This window comes from Dreissena polymorpha, chromosome 14 (genome assembly GCF_020536995.1).
Source record: "Dreissena polymorpha isolate Duluth1 chromosome 14, UMN_Dpol_1.0, whole genome shotgun sequence".
In the NCBI taxonomy this organism is placed as follows: Eukaryota; Metazoa; Mollusca; class Bivalvia; order Myida; family Dreissenidae; genus Dreissena; species Dreissena polymorpha.
The window spans coordinates 75,380,556-75,397,178 of record NC_068368.1 but is presented as its reverse complement, the minus strand read 5'-3'; the positions used below and the strand labels follow the sequence as shown (position 1 = coordinate 75,397,178).

Genomic DNA, 16,623 nt, shown 5'->3' with positions numbered 1-16,623 from the left:
TATACAGAAGTAACAGAACTGTGTGTCCAGTCCTTCTTTTGTTAGTAATTTACTTTTGATTATAATAACTTGCTTAACACAATATAAAATTAATGTCTTCTGGTGCATCTGGGGCATCAATGATAACCAGATTTTGTCACAACTTCCATAAACTTCATGTAACTGTCCGCTATGAAGCTGTACTTGAATGATTGCATATAAGCATCAGAGATTATCTCTCGCCAGTACCTTGGTATGTTTTGTTGTTTGTGAAGAGTCAGAATGTAGGTACTACTACATGTACGTAGTTGAGCAGAGTTCTGGGCCACCGTTACATCATGTCCTCTAATGGTGAATCATTGGCATCATCTCCTACATTACAGAATCGAAAGCCATGTTACATGTATATCACAACATTAATCTACATAACTATCCATCTAATGATTGTATTCAGGACATGATTTATAAAACATGCTTGCCAAGAACTGTATGTCAAGTCTTGACTACGTGTCTTTTATTAAAATGTGTCATGTCCTCATTATGATTGATAGGAGTTTTTTGCGAGTATTTCTTATTTTCAAATAAGAGATGTGTTCGTGAAACACAATGCCCCCTACTGCGCCGCTTGGAAGCCATATTTTTGACCTTTGATCTTAAAGGATGACCTTGACATTTCACCACTAAAAATGTGCATCAATATTGCAAAAGTTATGACCAAGGTTTAAGTTTTGGGACAGACACAGACACACACATACAATGACATTCAGGCCAAAAACAATATACCCCTGATCATTCTATCCGGGGGCATAAAACCTAATTGTAGGGCAAATCATCGTTTTGATAAAATATATTGTGTATCAAGTCCTCAGTTTTATTATATATCAATTGAATGTCAAGTCCTCACTTTAATAATAAAATAAGTTTTGTGCAAAGTCTTCATTTTGATAGCTAAGATGTTTTTTTGAAAAAAGTTCTTATTTTGAAAAAAACTAATTGTAGGGAAAGTCATCGTTTTGATCAAATGAAGTCTGCATCAAGTCCCCACTTTTATGATGAATCAAATGTATGTCGAGTCCTCACTTTTATAATAAAATAAGCTTTGTGTAAAGTCCTCATTTTGATTGATAAGGTTTTTTGAGAAAATTATTATTTAAAACAATATTGCAGGACAAGATTTCATTTTTATCAATGTCATTCATGGCCAGTCCTCATTTTGATTGCTAAGATTTTTTTTGGATAAAGTTCTTATTTTGAAAATACTTGTATGCAAAGTCTTTTTTTGATCAAATGAATTGTGTATCAAGTAATAACTTTAATGGTAAATAAATTGTATGTCAAGTCCTCATTTTTTAAATAAAATAAGCTTTGTGTAAAGTCCACGTTTTGATTGGTTAGTTTTTTCTAGAAAGCTCTTGCTAAAACAAGGCTATTGTCAAGCAATATGGTCCCCTACCGGCTCCAAAATTTGTCAGAAATTCCACCATTAAAAAAATATTTTTTGGGGGGTTGCCATAGCAACCACAATTTTTGACGTAGGAACAAAATAATATGACGTGCATAATGTCCATAGTGCCATCTTTCCATGTTGCAAGTTTCATAAAAAAATATTAAGAACTTTTAAAGTTATCGCAGGATCCAGAAAACCACCATTTTCAGCAGTATTTCTAGTCTATTTGTTGCCATAGCAACCATAATTTTTGACGTAGAAACAAAAAGAAATGACGTGCATAATGTCCATATTCCCATCTATCCATGTTTCAAGTTTCATGAAAAAAATAAGAACTTTTTAAGTTATCGCAGGATCCAGAAAAGTGTGACAGACAGACTCACAGACAGACAGACAGACAGACGGACACACAGAGCGCAAACCATTAGTCCCTACCGGTTTCAAAAAGGCAGGACATATCTTCATTTTCATCAAATTCATGCAGGGCACTTTTTTATACACCCATGAAGTTTCCTAATGAAATCTTGTAAAGGATTTGAGATAAAGCCCTGAAAAGTTACATCATACAAAAACAACAAAGGGCAATATCTCTTTTTTAAGATAGTGTAGGGTTATAGTTCTTGAGCATGGCTCTTCTCTCTACATGTATACACCCATGAAGTAGCAGTTATTATAAGTTTATTATCTATAAATTATCACAAAATTACTTATCTATAAACAAAATTAAGTGTCGCTAATGAGAAACAATTCAATTCAGATAAGTTTTATTTTAGTCTCTCTTACAGTTGAAGTATTTCTCACAAGCCGTGTCTTATAAATCCGCAAACTACTCATTAACTGATGGAAATGCCTAGGAATTCCCTTTGTATCACACACACTACCAATATGATTATAAATGTAATTTTTCACTTTAAACAAGAGATGTGTTTGTAAAAAACACAATGCCCCCTATTGCGGCGCTTTGAAGCCATATATATGACCTTTGACCTTGAAGGATGACCTTGACCTTTCACCACTCAAAAAGTGCAGCTCCATGAGATACACAGGCATGCCAAATATCAAGTTGCAATCTTCAATATTCAAAAAGTTATGACCAAACTTTAACGATGGTTAAAGTTTTAGGAAAGAAAAATACAATGATATTTGACCTTTGACCTTGAAGAATGACCTTGACTTTTCACCATTCAAAATGTGCAGCTCTGTGAGATACACATGCATGCCAAATATGAAGTTGATATCGTCAATATTGCAAAAGTTATCAAATAACCAAGGTTAAAGTTTTGGGACATACACATACAATGAATGAATTAATGAATGAAAGCCAGAGAGACAGGCCAGATACAATTTACCCCTGATCTTTCGATCCCGGGTCATAACAATAATCATGTATATCACGGTTACATAATCAAAAGAGTATATATTGCCATTGTTAAAGATATTTTAAAACACTAATATGTGAAGTTGGAATAAGCCATCAACCCTGGGGGAAAAAATCAGTTAATCATTATATGCAATTTTACCTGTTGTATTTATTCATTTTGACAAATTTTCAGTAAAATAGACACTTGCATAAAATTATATTAATGTATCATTTCAACACATTTTTCTACAAAAGTGGATGCTTAAAAAGTTTTTTCTAAATCCTAAAAAACATGAAACCGTGTCTATGTATGCATCAACGCAGTTTAAAAATACACTTACAATGAAAATAAAAATCACAGTGAAAGAAAAAGTAATGGAAAGGTGCTCATTATACTGACAGTATAGACAGAATATTACCAAATGATATTCAGAAAACAAAATGAACAGTTTTGTTCCGAGAAAATGCCCTTAATGATGTCCATTCTGCATGGCCCTATCCTGCCGCCATGGGAAGCCACCCACAGCCATCATGAGGGGGAATTTCGCATAGATTACCTTTTATGAGGGATTTTTTTACTCAGTCTCTCATTACTTCATTTTTTGTGTACATGTTTGCACTACAATATTTTAATGTGATTTACATAGATATACATTTAATCAAAGGTTAGTAGTTGTTTTTTTAGAGGGGAGAATTTTTAGCTATAATAGGGGAAAAAAGTATACTTTTTTCATGGGGGAAGCCGCCGATATTCAGCGGTAAAATGTGCAAAACGAGGGCCCTGGACTGATTTTGACTATGCGAATATCGCGCATAACGCAATGACAAACCTTAAAACAGACATTTAAATAAACAACTTTTTGAACTTCATAACAATATTTCTTTATAAAAACCTGTTCAACTTCACATTTAACATGATGAGGATGCAAAGTAAACAGTATTTATTGTGATAAAATGCAGCAGTTTTTCAATGTATTGAATTACAGTAAATGGACTACATATAAATAAACACACTTGAGTGTTCTTCTTGTGTTAATCATGTATTAAACTGAGTTAAATTAATATATTTAATTTGTTTACCTTTCAATATCTTGCATTTCACATATTCAGTTCAATGCTATTTCAGTTAACTGAACAGCGTGACAAACATAATAAAGCAGAATATGCATATCAATCTGATTATACACAGATTCACCGTCATATAAATCAAATCATGTTTGTCTATTTCCATGTTCAAACGATACTCTTCTAAATTGATTTACTTCGCCAGTTGAATGAACTCCAATTTGCAAACACTAGTTTCCGTAACACAAATTCACTGTGCACATTTCTAAACAAAATATGTGTTGATTGTATCTAAAACGTAGTCTCTTTCATTGACAAACACATTTCATTATTAATATCAAACTATCTGATGTCAGTCGTTAATTCGATTGCTATTTGTCATTTCAATAATATTAATTTTCGCTTCGCAACGGCGCCATTTGGAAGCGAATCAGCTAAGAAATACCTAAACATTTTAAGAAACCGATTTAAATTGGAAGATTGGGAAACGACAGCCAATTATATCGCTCGTTTAAAAATGCTTAGGCAGAATCTACCAGTGTAAAATGCGGAGATATTTACGCCCGCGGATATTTCGGGCCATTATGAAATACGTCCGCGGAATCGGTGGTAACACCCACCCCCCACATTTTTTAAAAGTTTTTACGCGAATCTCAGAAGTGACCCCCGGGATAACCCTATCCGCGGAAATCCGGGTATCCATGGACAAATCACACCCCTGAATTATTATGCCTATAAAGATTAGCACAGCTTCCACATCGTCAGCCTCGTTCACGATTTGATTTATCAAGAGATGCAAATCTTGCAGAGCTCGAAATTGGGAATGTGAAAAGCGTCCATTGGAGAATTAAAAAGCAATACCGGTACAAGCAATCGTTATGACCACTCATATATATATATATATATATATATATATATATATATATATATATATATATATATATATATGTATTATCATATATATATAATATTATCACATGTAGGCCTACATGGACTAGAACATTATGAATGATAAACAATTTATATAAATATGTATGATTTTAATATGTGTTATATTTTTACAAATAATATGCAAAATATATTCAGAATTAAAGCTCCGCAAAATTCAATTTTCAAATAATTTTGTCGAGGCTCACATATTGTCGGGTATTTTTGTACTGTCTTCTATTTTCGTACAATCTTTTAATATTGTTTTCCTACTCAATTAAATAAGCTGTACAACATAAAAAATCCAGTTCTTGGCCAATATAAATTGTCATAGAAAGCGTCTGCTATATCTGGTAAGTACTCTGTTTTCTCTAAAAATAGATTTTTAAAAATAGCAAAAGAGTAGCTTGACATTCCGAAAGCAGAAAATGATGGTTAAGGTAATGAAACAAAAACCGGAATATTGTAAATGAAATAAAAATAATGAATAATTAAAATGTGTGCTTTTGTATGCACGTGTCTACTAAATACAACACAATTTATTCAGTCAACATTTATTGTTCGTACTTAAGTTAAACAACAACATTTTTAATGTGTTGAGTAATTTCAAACCGTGTTATCTTTATCCTGACGCTTAAACTCAATGAAAATGTATTTAATATGAAGTCCCATTCAAACGTGAAATAAAACTAATAAATATATTTCTTTAATCTACAGTACTTAATTAAAAATGTATAAAAATATTTCGATAAAAATAAGAATGTCATGTTAGCTGCTAAATCAATATTCAGATGGCAGTTTACATAGTTTTAATAGTTTATTTGTTTTGTATATTTTGATTTTTTGCTCTACTTTAAAACAGTATTTCAGTCACATATAAATGATTGGTCAGTAAAGCTACTCACGTTTACCTGAGTAGAATGGTTTACTTGTACCTGTATTATAAATACTATGCCATAATGAATTAATAAACCGCCGACACGATTGAACTGCTATTTAGTAAAATAGTAGCGTGTAAAATTCATTTGATGGAACAATTATAAACGTTTATCTTTACAATTTCTTGAGCAATATTGAACGGAATATACTTTTGAAAATGGAAGCCGTGATCATTCGGAATTAAAGTTATTTTAAATGTTTCAAACATAATTTGTTACACTTTTAACTAGGCGGTGAATCTTTTGATTTGGTGGCGTTCTGTTTCATTTCGGACCCATGCAATTTTTCAGATCATAATCTCTGTGCTTTATTACTCGAACTTGTTAGTTTCTGACCACGTGTGCTACTGAAAGTAACCATGGGGACTGTGTACTATGGCCTGTACAAGTGGCTAGGAACCGTGTTTATGATCCATAAATGTTAGATAAGCACGTGCATTATTAATGATTAAGTTGGTCAGTACAAAAGTTCTACTGAAAACCGTCCAATATCCTGTGTAATACCAGAAACAAACTTCAGATAAGCACGTGTCGTCTGTCAAAACAATGATTGTATAGATCAGTTAACATATTGAAGTAGCTCACACTGTTAATTTCCATATATTATCTCGGAAACAGACTTGCTTAAAACATTAAAAATAACATTATTAACTTAATAAGAATTGCTTAACATAATGAGAACTAACCCAACATACCGTATACAGACGACACTATATATATATAGTTTGCAAATTTAAAGGGGTCTTTTCACGATTGGGTAAATTGACCAGATTGAAAAAAGTTGTTTCAAATTCGCCAATTTTCGTTTTAGTTATGATATTTGTGAGGAAACAGTAATACTGAACATTTACCATGCTCTTAAATAGCCATTATATGCATCTTTTGACGATTTAAAAACCTGAAAATTATAAAACGTTGCAATGCGAAACGAATAAATAATTTGGAGAGTTCTGTTGTTGTCACTATATTTAGGGAAACTACGAGGATTTCTTATATAGAGTATAAAATACTTTTGTCATTGTATCTGGAAGGATGGCCGAGTGGTCTAGGTTGCAAACTTTTTACTCCAGGACTCGAAGGGTCAGTGGTTCGAGCCCTGCTGCGGTTTACTATCTTTTTCTTTTTTTTAATTTTATTTTTGATTTTTTACTGGAGCTTTTAAGATGCAATGTTATTATTTATCAATATAACGCATTTAATGAAAAACTTAAAAACATGCCAAAATATGTGAAAATGCCCCTTTAAATACAAACAGACATTGGTTTATTTTCACAAAATTAACTTTTACTTTTCTCGATTACTAGAAAATGACTTGTAAATGTTGCATTAAATCTAAATATAAATTAAGTTGTTTATTGGTCGTTGAAGAAAAATATGAACTGTACACGACACTTGTGTGCAGTACACAATACAATTTTTTTCAATAATGAAGTAACTGAAACAGCTTAACGGTTACAATACAGCATGTTTGAATTATATTTTATTAAGAAGAAATGTCAATGCCAAGTATTTCGCGAGAAACCCAGGTAATTTAGTTGAAATTCACAACAAAACTTTTAATGGAAATTAAAATTAATGATATCCATGTTTTACCTGCTATCAGAGACGTAGATATTTACGTCTCGGCTGCTATGAAATGTTTATTTAAAATATAAATACACCCAAGCCAATTTTTGTGCGCTTTTTAACAGGACACATGAATTCATTTAATTCCTGTGCACTATATATTTTGGGCTAGAATATGTAACCGAAAATAGCTGTGCACGACGCGTGCAAACCATGTCAGGTTATTTACGCATGTTGGAATACAACTGATCTAATTGGGCGCTTATTTTATCAAATCTTTAAATAAAAACATATGCCCAAATTCATTTGATACTTTCGAAAATCGCGACCCCGTTTGTGGTTGACATTCTTTAGCACTCTTATCGTCAATATTACCCAGAATTCGCTTTTAAAAATGGAAATCGGGCATATGCGGGATTATCGAGTAATGGACAAAGACGGAAGAAATTGCATGTATGCGATTGAGAATCGAGGGACTCGGGAAAACAAGACTATTACATTACAATCAGTTATGAGTTCTCCATGGCTTCAAACTGTTAATTGCATAACAAACGCAATTATCACTCCTACAGATGCGGTATCCTACAGCTAGGTGAACACACGGTTTTGTTTTTTTACGCGGCATTAAAAAGACATAAAAAACCTGTCAGGGACATGGGTGTGAAATATATGTTGAAATTTTAAAACCGATACTCTCGTATATCTGCTTGCAATGCTAATAATCCCATATTGCTATAATCGCTGTGCATTAACCTAGGAAAATCGTACTTCACCGCGTTTGACGTTAATGCGGTGAGTCGCGGTGAATCACCGCGGAGATTCTATTGATAGCATTCGCGGTGATCATGCTCGACCTAGCGAGATCGCGGCGATTTGTCACTCAAAATAAATGATGACCACCGCGTGTCGGTGATTTAGGCAAAAAACACGGGAAGCGTAGTGTATGTTAGACTTTTTTGTCCACTTCAACGGCGACACTCAGTTGTATGTCATGTTGGCTTTTTTAACTTAATCAATACCAACAAGTTTATTGCAGATTTTTACCAAACATATGCATACCGGTAACATTTCACATCCTGATGTAGATGCGACTGATATAAATTTCTAAAATCATCTGCGATGCAATGACTCATTGCCACGGGGAAAAATTAACATTTGAAATTTTCCATTTGTGTCTTTTGCCGAAACGACAAGACAGACAAACGCCGCCTTTTTTTGACAATAAACCAATCTTGTAATGCAAAGCGCTAGAACAGTCTATTTTTTAAAGGAGCAGGGGATATATTTTTGACCAAATTTCGAGAGGCCGCAAACAGTCAAATCCATTTCATCAAAACAGAAATTTACACAGGAAAGCCTTTATGTGTCAGTGTCATAACATACATGTCGGAAACATACATTGAAAATACAAAGACAAGGCTGGCTTCTTCACTTAACAGTATCCAGATTAAGTTTGCAAATCCAGATTATTTGCAAACTTATTTTTTTTATTTATTGAACAATTGTTATGAAATTTTGCATATTTGTAGGGGGCATTGAGTACAAACATATAATTGAAAAAAAGAGTTAAAATGTTTTTGGAATGTAGAGTTATTTGATGATAAAGTTGCCATCCCCCGTTGGATCCCAACGGAGTTTTTGCTCCCCCGTTAAAAATTGCAATTCTCCAACGAGAGTTTTTTCCAGACGGGAGAATTTTACCTATATTTTACAAAAAATGTAATTTTAATATTATGCTTTGTTTTCTGTTTCAATGTTTACAAATACACATGTTTAAGTTATAATTGTAAGAAATATGTACTTTAATAAGAAAATAAAGTGTTTGTAGATTTTCTTCCCCTGTGGGATTTTGACGGGGGATCCCGTCCATCTCCCATATCCATTAGAGTCGATGCGGCTAATTCCGTACGCATTCGGACAAGAATCAATATGGACGGTTATCGGCTGTTTTCTACCGAGAAATGAAAACTGGAGTGGACGCCGGGACCATTGGGCTATATTTAACTTGCTTTTTATATCGCGAGTTTTGATTGGATACTTCAGAAAGTGTTGCCATGTAGGTTACGCATGCGCAATTAATATCCTTCTATATTACATATAAAATAGTTGAAGTTCGATATCAATTTTTACCATGATCAAGCGCATACCCACTATATCATCATACATCATTGGAAAGATTAATGCATAATCTTTTGAAAAAAATGCATGTCATTAAATTCTATACGCGCAAACTCAAAATATTTACCTTAGAATAGGCAAACCGGTTTTGACAGCTGTGCAGACAACCATTTTGGGCTCAAATAGTATGACCTACTTTCAAAGCCGGGAACCATCAACACAAAAAGTAGAGCACAAAAATGGCTTATTTTCTTATTGCTTACAAATATACCTTCAAGTTGATACCAAAACCAACCATTTGCAATGTATTTTACAAATCCTAGGCAGCATGCACTCAACAATGTGTGCTAAGTATCAAACTGACTGCATGTAACCCTAAAAACAGGAGTTCCGGTTTGGGGTTATGTGACCTTTAAGAGAACCCAACCCCTTCAAATTTAAATTAAAGGCACTTTTCCCACAGGTATAATCTGTTTTGAGAAAGATCACAAAGTTCCGGTACAATGACACACAGATTAATTCATAAAAGTTGCCGTTGAAAGCGCCATGCGTAACAGCGTTTCGCGTCAAGAATTAAGGTAGAAAAGCCAAACTCCCTTACATCATACATGCAGCACTTAGACTCCATACAAGGCATGTCTTTTGATTCTAATAGGCAAAGCTGATCTTACATATGGCTTAATAAGTGAAAAAAATCATCAATGGCAATATTTGTGCATCAAAGCAGGTTTTGAACTGGATTCGAACAAACTTTTTTTATTTTTTTTGCACATTTTAGGTAAAATCCATGTAGAAGCAGCAATTCTGATGTCATTTGACCCAACAAAAGGGCTCGCTTGCATGGAAAAACAACACACTTGACTTCCTGACTAAAAAAAGTCATCGTCAGACATGAGCTTTAAGTCTTTTGTCACACCTGGACCTATGATTCCTCGGCTCGAGTTCCGTCTCGTGCAGGCTCCGGAAAGTGTCAGTCTGGCCCGGGTGCTCAATTCCGTGTAATCTGAGAAAACAAAAAAGGTTTTTTGTGCGCATTTACCCATTACGGTGCCAACTAATGTAAGTTAGATACAATTAGAGTAAGCTTTCAATAGTCTTTCTCGCTTTATTTGCTGCAAATGGTTAATTCACCATGCCGGCATCACATTGTCGGGCACACCGGCAAAGTTATCGCCACAAAGTTTGGTTTCAGAGCTGCAGTCAATGTAAAACACACAATTTTCCTAATTTTGGTGACAAAAGTGTGCCAGGATATCAAAGAAATCATTTTACAATAGATTTAATTGAAAATAACGGCGTACTAACCTGCAAAGACACCGATCCTCTCGACACGACTGGGCGAGTGTTGAGGGCCGTCTCCGAATCAGTCACACTGTACAGTTTTTGATGGCCTGTCACTTCAGCCGGACTTGTAAACCAATTGGACGACAGTTCAGGCAGAGCTATAGACCCATTTCGACACCGCCTACAAATGCACACTTAGGTTTACGCATAATATTAAGGTCACTTAAATACAGATTCCCTGGTGTTTTTCATGCAGGGTCTATCGCAACAACATTCTTCCAGGAAAGAAAGCATAATATTATTATCATTTTGTGTTTTCAGCTGAATACTTGATTTTACTTGAACTCAGCGAGATATCCAAACAGGTAAAATAAGGCAAAGTAGTGTTATTCTGAGTAGATCTGCCTGAATGGGTTGAAGGCGAAGGCGGATAGAAGTGTAGGTCCAAAATTGGCGGGCATTTTTAACAGAAAAAAGGCTCAAAAAGTAAACAATAATAATAAACACAGATGAAATAAAGACATGCATTAGGTTCATTATTGAGATTGATGCAAATTAATGTCAAAATGGCACTGAAAAACAATACCGGGTGTTTAAGTAGTCTTAGAATATGTCTCCGGAACAGGTTTCGGTGTGATTTTCCAGCATTTACCCCCCTTATGACCCCAAGTGCAACAGCCCAATTGCAAACAGCCCTTATTTGGGTCAAAATGACATCTGGCAGTTATGTTTTGCAATACAGAGAGTTTTTGATGGTCAAATGTCAAAATTCTGGCAGACGACTAACTTGGTCGGATGTGCTTAAAGGTTACGCATGCGCAATTAATTTCCTTCTATATTACATATAAAATAGTTGAAATTCGATATCAATTTTTACCATGATCAAGCGCATACCCACTATATCATCATACATCATTGGAAAGATTAATGCATAATCTTTTGAAAAAAATGCATGTCATTAAATTCTATACGCGCAAACTCAAAATATTTACCTTAGAATAGGCAAACCGGTTTTGACAGCTGTGCAGACAACCATTTTGGGCTCAAATAGTATGACCTACTTTCAAAGCCGGTAACCATCAACACAAAAAGTAGAGCACAAAAATGGCTTATTTTCTTATTGCTTACAAATATACCTTCAAGTTGATACCAAAACCAACCATTTGCAATGTATTTTACAAATCCTAGGCAGCATGCACTCAACAATGTGTGCTAAGTATCAAACTGACTGCATGTAACCCTAAAAACAGGAGTTCCGGTTTGGGGTTATGTGACCTTTAAGAGAACCCAACCCCTTCAAATTTAAATTAAAGGCACTTTTCCCACAGGTATAATCTGTTTTGAGAAAGATCACAAAGTTCCGGTACAATGACACACAGATTAATTCATAAAAGTTGCCGTTGAAAGCGCCATGCGTAACAGCGTTTCGCGTCAAGAATTAAGGTAGAAAAGCCAAACTCGGTTACATCATACATGCAGCACTTAGACTCCATACAAGGCATGTCTTTTGATTCTAATAGGCAAAGCTGATCTTACATATGGCTTAATAAGTGAAAAAAAATCATCAATGGCAATATTTGTGCATCAAAGCAGGTTTTGAACTGGATTCGAACAAACTTTTTATATTTTTTTTGCACATTTTAGGTAAAATCCATGTAGAAGCAGCAATTCTGATGTCATTTGACCCAACAAAAGGGCTCGCTTGCATGGAAAAACAACACACTTGACATCCTGACTAAAAAAAGTCATCGTCAGACATGAGCTTTAAGTCTTTTGTCACACCTGGACCTATGATTCCTCGGCTCGAGTTCCGTCTCGGGCAGGCTCCGGAAAGTGTCAGTCTGGCCCGGGTGCTCAATTCCGTGTAATCTGAGAAAACAAAAAAGGTTTTTTGTGCGCATTTACCCATTACAGTGCCAACTAATGTAAGTTAGATACAATTAGAGTAAGCTTTCAATAGTCTTTCTCGCTTTATTTGCTGCAAATGGTTAATTCACCACGCCGGCATCACATTGTCGGGCACACCGGCAAAGTTATCACCACAAAGTTTGGTTTCAGAGCTGCAGTCAATGTAAAACACACAATTTTCCTAATTTTGGTGACAAAAGTGTGCCAGGATATCAAAGAAATCATTTTACAATAGATTTAATTGAAAATAACGGCGTACTAACCTGCAAAGACACCGATCCTCTCGACACGACTGGGCGAGTGTTGAGGGCCGTCTCCGAATCAGTCACACTGTACAGTTTTTGATGGCCTGTCACTTCAGCCGGACTTGTAAACCAATTATACGACAGTTCAGGCAGAGCTATAGACCCATTTCGACACCGCCTACAAATGCACACTTAGGTTTACGCATAATATTAAGGTCACTTAAATACAGATTCCCTGGTGTTTTTCATGCAGGGTCTATCGCAACAACATTCTTCCAGGAAAGAAAGCATAATATTATTATCATTTTTGTGTTTTCAGCTGAATACTTGATTTTACTTGAACTCAGCGAGATATCCAAACAGGTAAAATAAGGCAAAGTAGTGTTATTCTGAGTAGATCTGCCTGAATGGGTTGAAGGCGAAGGCGGATAGAAGTGTAGGTCCAAAATTGGCGGGCATTTTTAACAGAAAAAGGCTCAAACAGTAACAATAATAATAAACACAGATGAAATAAAGACATGCATTAGGTTCATTATTGAGATTGATGCAAATTAATGTCAAAATGGCACTGAAAAACAATACCGGGTGTTTAAGTAGTCTTAGAATATGTCTCCGGAACAGGTTTCGGTGTGATTTTCCAGCATTTACCCCCCTTATGACCCCAAGTGCAACAGCCCAATTGCAAACAGCCCTTATTTGGGTCAAAATGACATCTGGCAGTTATGTTTTGCAATACAGAGAGTTTTTGATGGTCAAATGTCAAAATTCTGGCAGACGACTAACTTGGTCGGATGTGCTTAAAGAGAACCCAACCCCTTCAAATTTAAATTAAAGGCACTTTTCCCACAGGTATAATCTGTTTTGAGAAAGATCACAAAGTTCCGGTACAATGACACACAGATTAATTCATAAAAGTTGCCGTTGAAAGCGCCATGCGTAACAGCGTTTCGCGTCAAGAATTAAGGTAGAAAAGCCAAACTCGGTTACATCATACATGCAGCACTTAGACTCCATACAAGGCATGTCTTTTGATTCTAATAGGCAAAGCTGATCTTACATATGGCTTAATAAGTGAAAAAAATCATCAATGGCAATATTTGTGCATCAAAGCAGGTTTTGAACTGGATTCGAACAAACTTTTTTTATTTTTTTTGCACATTTTAGGTAAAATCCATGTAGAAGCAGCAATTCTGATGTCATTTGACCCAACAAAAGGGCTCGCTTGCATGGAAAAACAACACACTTGACTTCCTGACTAAAAAAAGTCATCGTCAGACATGAGCTTTAAGTCTTTTGTCACACCTGGACCTATGATTCCTCGGCTCGAGTTCCGTCTCGGGCAGGCTCCGGAAAGTGTCAGTCTGGCCCGGGTGCTCAATTCCGTGTAATCTGAGAAAACAAAAAAGGTTTTTTGTGCGCATTTACCCATTACGATGCCAACTAATGTAAGTTAGATACAATTAGAGTAAGCTTTCAATAGTCTTTCTCGCTTTATTTGCTGCAAATGGTTAATTCACCACGCCGGCATCACATTGTCGGGCACACCGGCAAAGTTATCGCCACAAAGTTTGGTTTCAGAGCTGCAGTCAATGTAAAACACACAATTTTCCTAATTTTGGTGACAAAAGTGTGCCAGGATATCAAAGAAATCATTTTACAATAGATTTAATTGAAAATAACGGCGTACTAACCTGCAAAGACACCGATCCTCTCGACACGACTGGGCGAGTGTTGAGGGCCGTCTCCGAATCAGTCACACTGTACAGTTTTTGATGGCCTGTCACTTCAGCCGGACTTGTAAACCAATTGGACGACAGTTCAGGCAGAGCTATAGACCCATTTCGACACCGCCTACAAATGCACACTTAGGTTTACGCATAATATTAAGGTCACTTAAATACAGATTCCCTGGTGTTTTTCATGCAGGGTCTATCGCAACAACATTCTTCCAGGAAAGAAAGCATAATATTATTATCATTTTTGTGTTTTCAGCTGAATACTTGATTTTACTTGAACTCAGCGAGATATCCAAACAGGTAAAATAAGGCAAAGTAGTGTTATTCTGAGTAGATCTGCCTGAATGGGTTGAAGGCTAAGGCAGATAGAAGTGTAGGTCCAAAATTGGCGGGCATTTTTAACAGAAAAAGGCTCAAAAAGTAAACAATAATAATAAACACAGATGAAATAAAGACATGCATTAGGTTCATTATTGAGATTGATGCAAATTAATGTCAAAATGGCACTGAAAAACAATACCGGGTATTTAAGAAGTCTTAGAATATGTCTCCGGAACAGGTTTCGGTGTGATTTTCCAGCATTTACCCCCCTTATGACCCCAAGTGCAACAGCCCAATTGCAAACAGCCCTTATTTGGGTCAAAATGACATCTGGCAGTTATGTTTTGCAATACAGAGAGTTTTTGATGGTCAAATGTCAAAATTCTGGCAGACGACTAACTTGGTCGGATGTGCTTAAAGAGAACCCAACCCCTTCAAATTTAAATTAAAGGCACTTTTCCCACAGGTATAATCTGTTTTGAGAAAGATCACAAAGTTCCGGTACAATGACACACAGATTAATTCATAAAAGTTGCCGTTGAAAGCGCCATGCGTAACAGCGTTTCGCGTCAAGAATTAAGGTAGAAAAGCCAAACTCGGTTACATCATACATGCAGCACTTAGACTCCATACAAGGCATGTCTTTTGATTCTAATAGGCAAAGCTGATCTTACATATGGCTTAATAAGTGAAAAAAATCATCAATGGCAATATTTGTGCATCAAAGCAGGTTTTGAACTGGATTCGAACAAACTTTTTTTATTTTTTTTGCACATTTTAGGTAAAATCCATGTAGAAGCAGCAATTCTGATGTCATTTGACCCAACAAAAGGGCTCGCTTGCATGGAAAAACAACACACTTGACTTCCTGACTAAAAAAAGTCATCGTCAGACATGAGCTTTAAGTCTTTTGTCACACCTGGACCTATGATTCCTCGGCTCGAGTTCCGTCTCGGGCAGGCTCCGGAAAGTGTCAGTCTGGCCCGGGTGCTCAATTCCGTGTAATCTGAGAAAACAAAAAAGGTTTTTGTGCGCATTTACCCATTACGGTGCCAACTAATGTAAGTTAGATACAATTAGAGTAAGCTTTCAATAGTCTTTCTCGCTTTATTTGCTGCAAATGGTTAATTCACCACGCCGGCATCACATTGTCGGGCACACCGGCAAAGTTATCGCCACAAAGTTTGGTTTCAGAGCTGCAGTCAATGTAAAACACACAATTTTCCTAATTTTGGTGACAAAAGTGTGCCAGGATATCAAAGAAATCATTTTACAATAGATTTAATTGAAAATAACGGCGTACTAACCTGCAAAGACACCGATCCTCTCGACACGACTGGGCGAGTGTTGAGGGCTGTCTCCGAATCAGTCACACTGTACAGTTTTTGATGGCCTGTCACTTCAGCCGGACTTGTAAACCAATTGGACGACAGTTCAGGCAGAGCTATAGACCCATTTCGACACCGCCTACAAATGCACACTTAGGTTTACGCATAGTATTAAGGTCACTTAAATACAGATTCCCTGGTGTTTTTCATGCAGGGTCTATCACAACAACATTCTTCCAGGAAAGAAAGCATAATATTATTATCATTTTTGTGTTTTCAGCTGAATACTTGATTTTACTTGAACTCAGCGAGATATCCAAACAGGTAAAATAAGGCAAAGTAGTGTTATTCTGAGTAGATCTGCCTGAATGGGTTGAAGGCGAAGGCGGATAGAAGTGTAG

At 35.8% G+C, this 16,623-nt stretch overlaps 1 long non-coding RNA gene across 3 annotated transcripts; it reads right to left on the bottom strand.

The window, feature by feature from the left end:
- Positions 1 to 333: 333 nt before the first annotated feature.
- Positions 334 to 16,390, bottom strand: LOC127857931 (uncharacterized). 3 transcript variants are annotated; one of them, XR_008038680.1, is made up of 9 exons: positions 16,202 to 16,390; positions 15,814 to 15,900; positions 14,529 to 14,688; positions 14,140 to 14,226; positions 12,856 to 13,015; positions 12,467 to 12,553; positions 10,706 to 10,865; positions 10,317 to 10,403; positions 334 to 351 (listed from the first exon to the last, which is right to left on the bottom strand). It is a non-coding gene; the product is annotated as an uncharacterized LOC127857931 (long non-coding RNA). The 3 variants fall into 3 exon arrangements; XR_008038679.1 differs by lacking the exon at positions 334 to 351 and having other exon boundaries at positions 10,141 to 10,403; positions 16,202 to 16,389; XR_008038681.1 differs by lacking the exons at positions 334 to 351; positions 12,856 to 13,015; positions 14,140 to 14,226 and having other exon boundaries at positions 10,141 to 10,403; positions 16,202 to 16,387.
- Positions 16,391 to 16,623: the final 233 nt, after the last annotated feature.